This window comes from Taudactylus pleione, unplaced genomic scaffold (genome assembly GCF_031769625.1).
Source record: "Taudactylus pleione unplaced genomic scaffold, aTauple2 ptg000037l, whole genome shotgun sequence".
Classification (NCBI taxonomy): Eukaryota; Metazoa; Chordata; class Amphibia; order Anura; family Myobatrachidae; genus Taudactylus; species Taudactylus pleione.
This window is the reverse complement of record NW_028284439.1, coordinates 15,457,668-15,467,605: the sequence shown is the minus strand read 5'-3', so window position 1 is coordinate 15,467,605 and position 9,938 is coordinate 15,457,668. Positions and strand designations below refer to the sequence as shown.

The 9,938-nt window shown below is 42.7% G+C and overlaps 1 long non-coding RNA gene across 1 annotated transcript in view; it reads right to left on the bottom strand.

Moving 5' to 3' along the window:
* Window positions 1-6,150: 6,150 nt before the first annotated feature.
* Window positions 6,151-9,938, bottom strand: part of LOC148538753 (uncharacterized) — a 36,468-nt gene continuing 32,680 nt past the window's right edge. The window contains exon 4 of the long non-coding RNA XR_015871560.1: window positions 6,151-6,232. This is a non-coding gene — a long non-coding RNA (uncharacterized LOC148538753). The remainder of the gene's footprint in view (window positions 6,233-9,938) is intronic.

Below are 9,938 nucleotides of genomic sequence, written 5' to 3'. Positions count from 1 at the left end.
TTTATTGTTTAATAAATGTTCATTGTGTTTTTAGACATCCGCTTCTCAGTAATATATTATCTTTATTAGATTTTTCATATTTTAAAGGTAATATCAGCCATTAAGTGCCAATCTTTTTACACTTTTGTTTAGCTATCTAGAGGCTGACTACCTCTGACTGGCTGCTCATTGACAGTGCACCTAACCACCTCTCTATACAGGGCATAGAAGGGGCTGTCACACAGGTCTGGGCACAGAAGTGGCTGTCGCACAGGGCTGGGCACAGAAGAGGCTATTGCACAGGGCTGCGCACAGTAGGAAGGCTGTCACACAGGGCTGTGCATACAAGGAGTGGTCACACAGGGCTGGTTTTCCCACATCCAGCTCTTACCTCTGTTCTGTGTCCCATACTAGGTAATGCAGCTGCTTTGCGTGCTCTAGCTGGCAGACAGGAAGTCAAAGTAAACTGACTTCCTCTCTAGCCTGAGCAGAGCACGAAGGTTGTGGTGTGGGGCTGCCTCCTGCAGTACTGATGGTGGCCACTAGATGGCTCTGCCAGTTACAGGTAGCAAAAAAAGGAAAGACTAATTAAGAAAAAGTCACCCAGCTGTCAGGTGGCCCCTCGGGTGCATCGGCCCACCGGGAATCTTCCCTGTGAATTCAATGGCCAATCCATCTCTGACGTGTCTGAGTCTTTGATACTCATGTGAATAAAAAGCATTATATCCCACAAGTTTGTATATAATGTTGCTTAGTAATATAGTCTATCAATGCTACACGGATCCGGTATGTAATGCCGGCTATCGGGATACCTCCTGTCACAATACCGACAGCAGCATCCAGATGGTTGTTATCCTGACAGGGATCAGGTAGGTATACTTACCCTCTCCCCCAACCTAACCCTCCCTTCTTGTAGCCTAACCCTAACCCTCCCCACCTGGCACCCTAACACTAACCCTATCCGTTAGTTCCTGAACTTAAGTCCACCTCCTTCATGTCTAAACCTAACCCTCCCCCCTTATTGCCTAAACCTAATCCCCCAGTGGTGCCTGACCCTAACCCTCCCCCCTAGGGGTGCCTAACCCTAACCTCAAAACCTAACGCTAACTCCACTAACTGCCCTAAACATAACCCTCCCCTCCTGTGGCTAACAGCACTGGTGCCCCAGACTTACCTGGTTAGAGATTCCGGTGTCGGGATTAAGATAGGCATCGGTAATTCGACACCTCTCAGCATCGGCATAGAGACCGGCAGCCTCACGGCTGCTGGTCTCTTGACTAAATCCCTGCTAAACAAATGAACCTTACTAAAAACATCAGCATTCTATTACCTTACTGTCATCTAAAATGTCATCTAAAATGTCCTGGTCACTGTTGTCTCCCTATTTCAACCCTGGAAGTCTTCTCATCACTTATCTGTGAATTTTTTATGTTCCTCTCTTTTAGCATGTCTGTCATTTCTTTCTCTAAAATAGCAGCCAGCTCCTTATGTGTATGTTTATGGATGACTATGATAAGGATTTTATATTTGTATTTGATTAACCTGATTACGCTTGTAATGCAACTTAAACAGGCATAATTATGAAAGAAGTTTTAGGTGCAGTAAACGGTGAAGAATAAATACTGAAGGTGAAAGTTACGCAGTTTCAATCTTTAATAAACAGACCCTTTAGATTTATAACTCAGTTGTCAGACTACTCTTAAGCTGGGTACACACTAAAGGATGTGTTCCCAGCGTAATTTAGTTTGTGGCAGGACCTGGCGGGGGTGTCAGCAACTGCAAATGCAAATAAACTGGCCGATCCCGGCACCGAAGATATGCCCCCCACTAATGATATCTGCATGCAGGTCCGAAGGGCAATGTTGCGTGCTTTGTCAGTGACATAGCGGATACAAACTGTCCAATGTGGACGATATGTCATCCGATCCGCCGGATCAGACGATATAAAGTCTAGTGCAGGCATGTCATACATGTGGCCACAAACCGCATGCAGCCCAAACAAACATTTTATGTGGTCCGACAGTTTGGGACCAAATACATGTATGCGGCCTAGCCTGGAGCCCTTCATTCACTCCTGCTGCTCTGCTCAGCCGGCCTGGCTGCTGTGATTGGAGCTCAGCTCTAATAGGGCAGTGTTACTTGTTAGAAAAAAACATGGCAGATGGGGGAGCTGCTGCGCATGCCCCACTGCCGTAGCTCCGCCCTTGAGCTTTTGCAGACCCATCAGGCACCACTGATGGTTCTGCCTCCAGTACATCCATGGTCTACCTCCAGCCAGGATGGGGGGCCAGTCAGAGCAGTCTGTCAGCCTGATCACAACTTCTCCACTCTCCCCTCCCCAGTCTGTGAAGTGTCATGTTTAAGTTTCATTTCACAGCCTGGGGAGAGGAGACAATTGGGTCTGGCTGCAGTCTAGGGAGTGATGATCTATCTGTAGGGGAGGGAGGTTTGATATACTAGGGGTGGGGGAGATGATGATCTGTCTGTGGAGGAGGGTGGCTCTGATATACTAGGGGTGGGGGAGAAGATGATCTGACTGTGTGGGAGGGGGGTCTGCTATATTAGGGGGTGGAGATGATCTGTCTGGGGGAAGGGGGTCTGCTATATTGGAGCGGGGGAAATGATCTGTGTGGGAGTGGGGGTCTGCTATACTAGGGGCAGGGGGAGATGATCTGTCTGTGGGGATGGGGTGCTCTGCTATACTAGGGGTGGGGATATGATGATCTGTCTGTGGGGGAGGGTGGTCTGCTATACTAAGGGCGGGGGAGATGATGATCTGTCAGGGGATGGGGGTCTACTACATTAAGGGTGGGGGAGATGATCTGTTTGGGGGAGGGGGGGTCTGCTATACTAAGGGTGGGGGAGATGATCTGTCTGTGGGAAGGGGGGCCTGCTATATTAGGGGTGGGGGAGATGATCTGTCTGTGTGGGAGTGGGGGTCTGCTATACTAGGGGCAGGGGGAGATGATCTGTCTGTGTGGAGGGGGTGCTCTGCTATACTAGGGGTGGGGGAGATGATGATCTGCCTGGGGGATGTTGGGTCTGCTATGCTAAGGGTGGGGGAGATGATGATCTGTCTGGGGATGGGGGTCTGCTACATTAGGGGTGGGGGAGATAATCTGTCTGGGGATGGGGGTCTGCTATACTAAGGGTCAAGGGAAATGATGATCTGTCTATGGGGACAGGGGGGTTGATCTGTTCTTGGGGGAGGGGGTATTTTGTGCTAAGGGGAGATGAACTGTGTGTGAAAAAGAAGGGCTATTCTGTGCTAGGGCAGGAGGACGCCACTGAGGAGACACAGGATGATGGCGCTCGGGAGACGCAGGAAGATGGCACTGTGGGTGGATGGTGGTGGAGAGAATTGGGGGTGGCACTGGAGAGGTGCAGGGAGGTAGCACTGAAGAAACACACAAGAGAGGATAGGTTGGAGACACACCAAGGCGGTGGCACTGGAGACACACATATAGGATGGTAGGAACACTGATACTATTAGAAGAAAACACTGGGACACAGTAATCTTCAGTAAGATAACAATGCTAATGAAACCATATTCTGATGCAAATGGTACCAAAGGAGCAAATATATTTCATTAATATAAAATTGTTTGATATGAGAAACCCACATTTATTATCTGGTTGAACCTCTGTTGCATGATAATGACATTGGTTTTATTGGGACACATACAGGTGGCTTCCAGACCATGGGATCTTGTGCATGAATAGCAAATACCAACTCAAGACACTGCCTGTCCAGGGAGGATCAATTTCTTCAGAGATTCCCCATTGCAGAGAAATCATATAGGTAATAAAATACTCATTCACATGCTCGCTGTTCTTATTCACTGGAGAGAGGGACTGTGGGCATACCCATCAGCTCCTGGAGTGGTAGGCATGCCCCCAGAATGACTGAAACAGGGGGAGTGGCTTGCGGGAATGGTGTTTCACATTAAACCACACCCCTTTCCACAAGGCCACACCCATTTTTGGCATGTGCCATTGGGGCACTGCATAATGGGCACTACTACAGGGGGCATTGCACATGGGGCACTACTACTGGGGGCACTGCATAGGGGTCACTGCATAATGTACACTACAACAGGGAGCATTGCATATGGGACACTACTACTGGGGCACTGCCTAAAGGGCACTACTACAGGGGGCATTGCCTAAGGGGCACTGCTACTGGGGACATTGCTTAAGGGGCACTACTATAGTAGCCATTGCATGATGGGCACTACTACTGGGAGGCATTGTATAAGGGGCACTACTACTGAGGGGCATTGCATATGGGTCACTACTACTGGGGGCATTAAGGTGCATATGGAATGGAAAGGAATGTTCCCAGAGTGACGAGAGAAACGGTGGTCATGGTATGTTCATTTTTCAGTGGACACGCCCCTTGTGGCATGTGGTCACGCCCACTTTTTTATCTTGCCCTGGATTTCAAATATCCTAATTACACCACTGCCCTGTATTACGTTAATTAATACAGCTAGCGCTTAATGTTTGCAGAGAAGTTGATTATGATTTTGTATTTCAACCACAAGCAAAATTAGAAATAATCATTTGGAAATTAACAATTGGGATTGTGAATTGCAAAAAGTACATATTGGTTGGTAATTCCATCTTACCCTTTCTTTTGATTACATTGTTTATGCTGCCCTCTTAGACATGTATGTAGTCTCTTGCTTCAGAAACTGTATGTTGTGGGTTGATGTGGCTTGTTCTGCACTGTGCAATTATAGTTTTAAGCCTTTTATACTGACCAATCAATTTATCCCTTTATTTGTTCTGAATAAAAATAATTATGCAACCTATCGGTAAGTTTAATACATAATTTATCTGTCATACATTTACTTTCTTTTCTGCACAAAATGTTTCATTTTCCATTGAAAACTTTGTGTGTTATTTCCGCTTACACCAGTCATCACGCTATTATTCCAAGTATGTCATCTTATAATAGTTTTCTTTGTACTAAATCCTTCTAGTTTTTGCCTGATTTTATGTGCTATTATCTTCCCTTGATTGGGTATGCCATTGTTCCTAAAGGATACTAATCTTGCCCTTAGAAGAAATCTCATTATTACTAACTTTGTTATTTTATTCCAAATTGTATTTATGTTATTTTAGAATTCAGAAATACATGTAACTATTAGTAACTATTATGTGTAAAAATATGATTTCAATTGGAATAAAAAAATTATATCTGTCATTAAGGAACGCTGATTAAAGTTGTTTAAAAGGATATATTTAATTATGTTGGCTGGGTGTAAGAGAAATAATAGTTCCTCATTTAAGGGTGTTGAATTGAAACTTATTGGTAACCAATGGTGGCTACTGCCCATCTGGGTGAGGTAGCTGCCCATTCTATCGTCCATTCAACGCCTTGCAAATGGTCACATACAGTATCAAGAAAAATTATCAAAAGGTTGTGAGTCCATGGTTCGCAAACTTTCTTGAAGGAGTTAGAAGAGTTCGGTAAGACATTTTTATGAATTCTATTTGGTATATTGCACAGAGAAATTTGATCTTTTTGAGATAGTCATGTCTCCAATATTGCCTCACAAAAGTCCATGCAGGGGACCAACAAGCACCATGCCTAATAGCTTGTAATTGTAAACCTTTTGATGCAGCTTTGCTTGCAGAAGCCCAATGCATGGTGTGATCTACTTTCATTGTCGCCACTATCATCCTCTAATGGAAGAAGCCATGGAAGGCCAGAAATATTTTCTATGGATTGTATACAATTGTAGAGTGTCCTGCCTGACAGGGTTTGTTAGAGACAGATAACCACACAAGGTGAAGGATTTTCATAATCTCTAACAAGGTCAAATAACAGAAAGAAGTGGAGAATGCTAGATATTTTTGTGTGGCAGCTAAGATAATATGGTATTCTTGCTGTGATTCTGGTAATTAAGTGTCTGAAACAGCAATTGAAATTACTGTCACACGTCAGATCCCAGGACCCCATTATTGTGTCCACTGTGTGTCACATAATAGTCTCCACAATGTATAGTCTCCACAGCCCCAAACACTTACCTGCATATTTAATAGAGAAGGTTTTAGAAAGAGTCAATACCACTTCTTATAAATAACTTCAAATTTATTTAAAAGTCCATTGCAGTTGGTTCAAGAATCCCACAGGTGGCAGGGAAAACAACATCTTGCATAAGGCATATTGAAGAAGAATTGCATAATCTGGATACATGTTTTTAAGGTATTCTGCCCGCTTCTTCAGACTTCTTTATACAAACCTAGATTTAATTATAAATATAATATATCAGTGAACCATCCATACAAACAGAAAGTAATAAATACTGAATAAAAATAAATACATAAAATGTAAATTGTGCATAATATTCTGTAGTAGCCATAAGTGTTAAGGAGATAGGCTGGGGTAACAGATCATAAAAAAGGATAATAAATTATACAATGGTACACCACATAACAGCATATGCAAGCTTTCTTAAATGGGAAAGTTTACTATAAATAGAAACAGATCCAAAAACACTAAAAGGTAGTTGTTCATAATGGAGAATAATGCAGCACATACTGTATCTAGTTGTTACAGTAGCAATAATCAGATTGACATTGGTGTAATGATAATAAGCATAAATGTATCAAAGTGAAAGGAATGTGTTAAGACACAACTTGAAACAAAATGGCAGTTAGACGGCACCAAAAGATGTAGACTAGCTCTTTATTTATGTGAAATTAACAGGTATGCCAAAAGTGGCACTGAAACAGATAGATGGAAAAATGTTTAGGGCAGGGTGAAAAAAATAAATGAAATTAAACTTCCCTTGGGATGTGTATAGATGCTCTCTAGTCACACTCAGGTACATGAAACATAAAATAGTTGTGAGAATACTGTACATCGATAACAGTATGAAAATTATATTCAGTCCATTTAGTATGTAAACATACATATGAATCAGTGACCATGGAGTAAAACTGATACATTTAATAAAAACCATAACAACAGTCATCATAATATGGCAATATACATTAATAGTAAGTCAAATAATAGACTGTTTACCCGATAAATGCAGTTTCCATGGTCAGTGATGTGCCAATTAGGAGGCTCTAGACCCTCCAAATACCATGAGAATATCACAAGATTCAGGTAAAGTTTTTTAGGCTATGCGCATCCGGAACTGGTATCAATGCATTTCGAGAGTTACTTTCTTTTCCTCAGGGCATGAATATCAGCTCTAGTAATCTCCGGGGCCTAAATAGCATGTGTGGATGATACTTCCATTTTTTTTTGGCAAGTTCCGAGTTCTGATGTCACTTCTGGTTTAGCTGGGATTCAGTCTTAGATGAACTTCAATTTACATTGTGTGCAATATGAAGTAATATAGAGGTAAAGTAAGTTATGATGAGATTAGTCACTATGAGATACAGTATTGTATTCCTACATTTATGAATCCCCATCTTTACCCATTGGCTGAAAGTGACGTCATCCAGCAGTTCTGACAATACAGGTAGTGACGTCATTTTGTTGTCCTAACAATACCAAAAATCATGGGTTTTTTTGTAGTTCCTGTGCTGGAAATTATGTATTTTGTAGTTCCAATGTCAGAAATGGAGTCTTTTGTAGTTCCAATGGTGGAAATATTGTAGTGTCACAAAATCAAATAAAAGGAGATTAAATATACAAGCCACAGAATACACTGCATTGTTTAAGACAGTAGGCAAAAATGATAAAGGTACAGCAAAGTACACAAAGTGTTGTATTTTGCTGGCATGCCACAAGGTACAGAGATGCATTGGCATTGTTTATACATGCATAGCATGCAATAAAATGCACAGAGGTGTTGGTAGTGGTTGAGCAGTGCATATCATGTAATAACGTACATGTGTTGCCACTGTTTTTACAGTGCATAGCATGCAATAGGGTACACAATGCTGTTGTTACTGTGTTAGGATCTGTGTTTGTTGTGGACCCGGGCTGGTAACAGGAGCAGACACTGGAACAGATTTAAACTGAAAAGTGGGTTTTTAAATGGGTGAACTTGAAGACATGTACACTGATAATATAAAGTCCAGAATATAGATGGGGAGGTGATGACTTAAAACTGAAGTGAAGCAGGAGTGGGTAATGTCCAGATAGTGGCAGAAATAATAAAAAGTAATTGTAATCCAAATGGTTACTGCAAGGCTGCAGACAGGATATCAGGTTACAAATTGATACTGGTGAGATGAAATCTAGAGAGGTTATGGAGTAGTAGGTTAACTGATGATTAGCACTGAGATGGCTCAGTGTAGAAACTGGATAGCTGCAGAGAGCTAGGAAACTGGAGACAGTGTAGGAACAGGGTTAACTGCACACTCAGGTCTTTAGACAGGGAGAGAGTTAATGGAAGGTGCAGGGTGGTTCCAGCAGGAGACTGTGAGCAGGCAGAGCAATGCACGCTGCTTGGAAGCTGGGATCCAGCAGGAGCACAGGTAAACAGACAGGTTTACTGGAGCACAGGAACTCTCTCACAGCATATGCTGTGAAACACGTTGCACTGGCAACTATGGGAAGCTCTGGACTCCCTTACGTACCCAGTGCAGAATCATGATAGGTCAGAGAGAGCATGTGACACACCAGGACTGGAGCTGCTAAGTCACATGACCAGAGGCAAGATGGCGGCGCCCATACCAGAGTAGATTGGAAACACCACCAGGCATACCCCGGACAGAATTACACAGTGTCCGCAGAACACCTAGCACAGCCAATGCCCGCCGCCAGACACCAGCCCCTCCATGAGAAGGACCACACCACAGTGCCCTCACAGGTAATATCCATCGGTCCCTATGCCGGGAAACCCTGGTTGTGACATACTGTTTGGACAGTGCTTAGCTTGTAACGAGATCCACATATGTGCTGGCACTATGGAAACAGTGCGTAGCATGCAATAAGGTATATGGAGCTGCAGCCACTGCTTGGACAGCAAGTTGCATGTAATAAGATCCATGTATGTGCTGGCACTGGGAAATATCATGTAGAGTGCAATGAGATACACAGAGTATGTTGCAATAACCCTGGAGCTCAAAACAGATACAGGTAGCAAGTGTATAAGAGTACACATACCCACATAGATGGTTAATGCAAACAGGTGGAATTGGTACAATGAAATATCCTGGTGCTGAGTCTAAGACCCCCACCAGACTTCACCAGGAATCCCACAAGAGGATATGGACTTTACTAAATGAGGGCCCAGGTTGCAGCCCAGGCTAGTTTGTTCCCACCCTGAAAGCAGCAGAGTAATTAGCTGGTATGAAGGCTCTGCCTGGAAACATGCAAATTGAAATGCAAGTATTTATGTGCTGTTTCGAGGAAACTGAACAACGGAGTTTAAACAATGCTGGAAGAAAACTGCTACTGTATATACTGGAGAGCATAGTTCTAGAGAGGGATCACATACATATCCCTATTAGAAGAATGTCCTTGAGGCCTCCGATTTGTTGCCAAAATCACCAGAACCTTGAAGACCAGATTCAGATAACATCTTTTAAATTTCAAAAAAGGCCTTCTCATCCACAGATTACCTAAACATTTACTAGATGAACATGATAAAAATACTAATTGCACCAAGTACATAGGCACTGAAGTAGTGTATCCTGGCATGAGGGGAGGTGAAAGAGAGCTATGTCTCTCCCAAAGAGAGGCATACTGGGTACATGAACTCAGGACACTAGCTTCAAAAGGGCTAAATATTGACATATACCTGGGAGCTTTTCTTGTATGAATCCATTAAAAACACTGTACTTCTCATTCATCACTTTATTCAGATTAGTTACACATAATACCAACACATTACCATTTAGTATATGATTATACACTAATCAGATCTTTAGTTCATTAAAGTTCTCTAAACGTCTCTATGTATTTTGCTATATACACTTAACATTAATATTACATAAATATACACACTACTATATATTTGATTAACTCACTGATGTTGGATC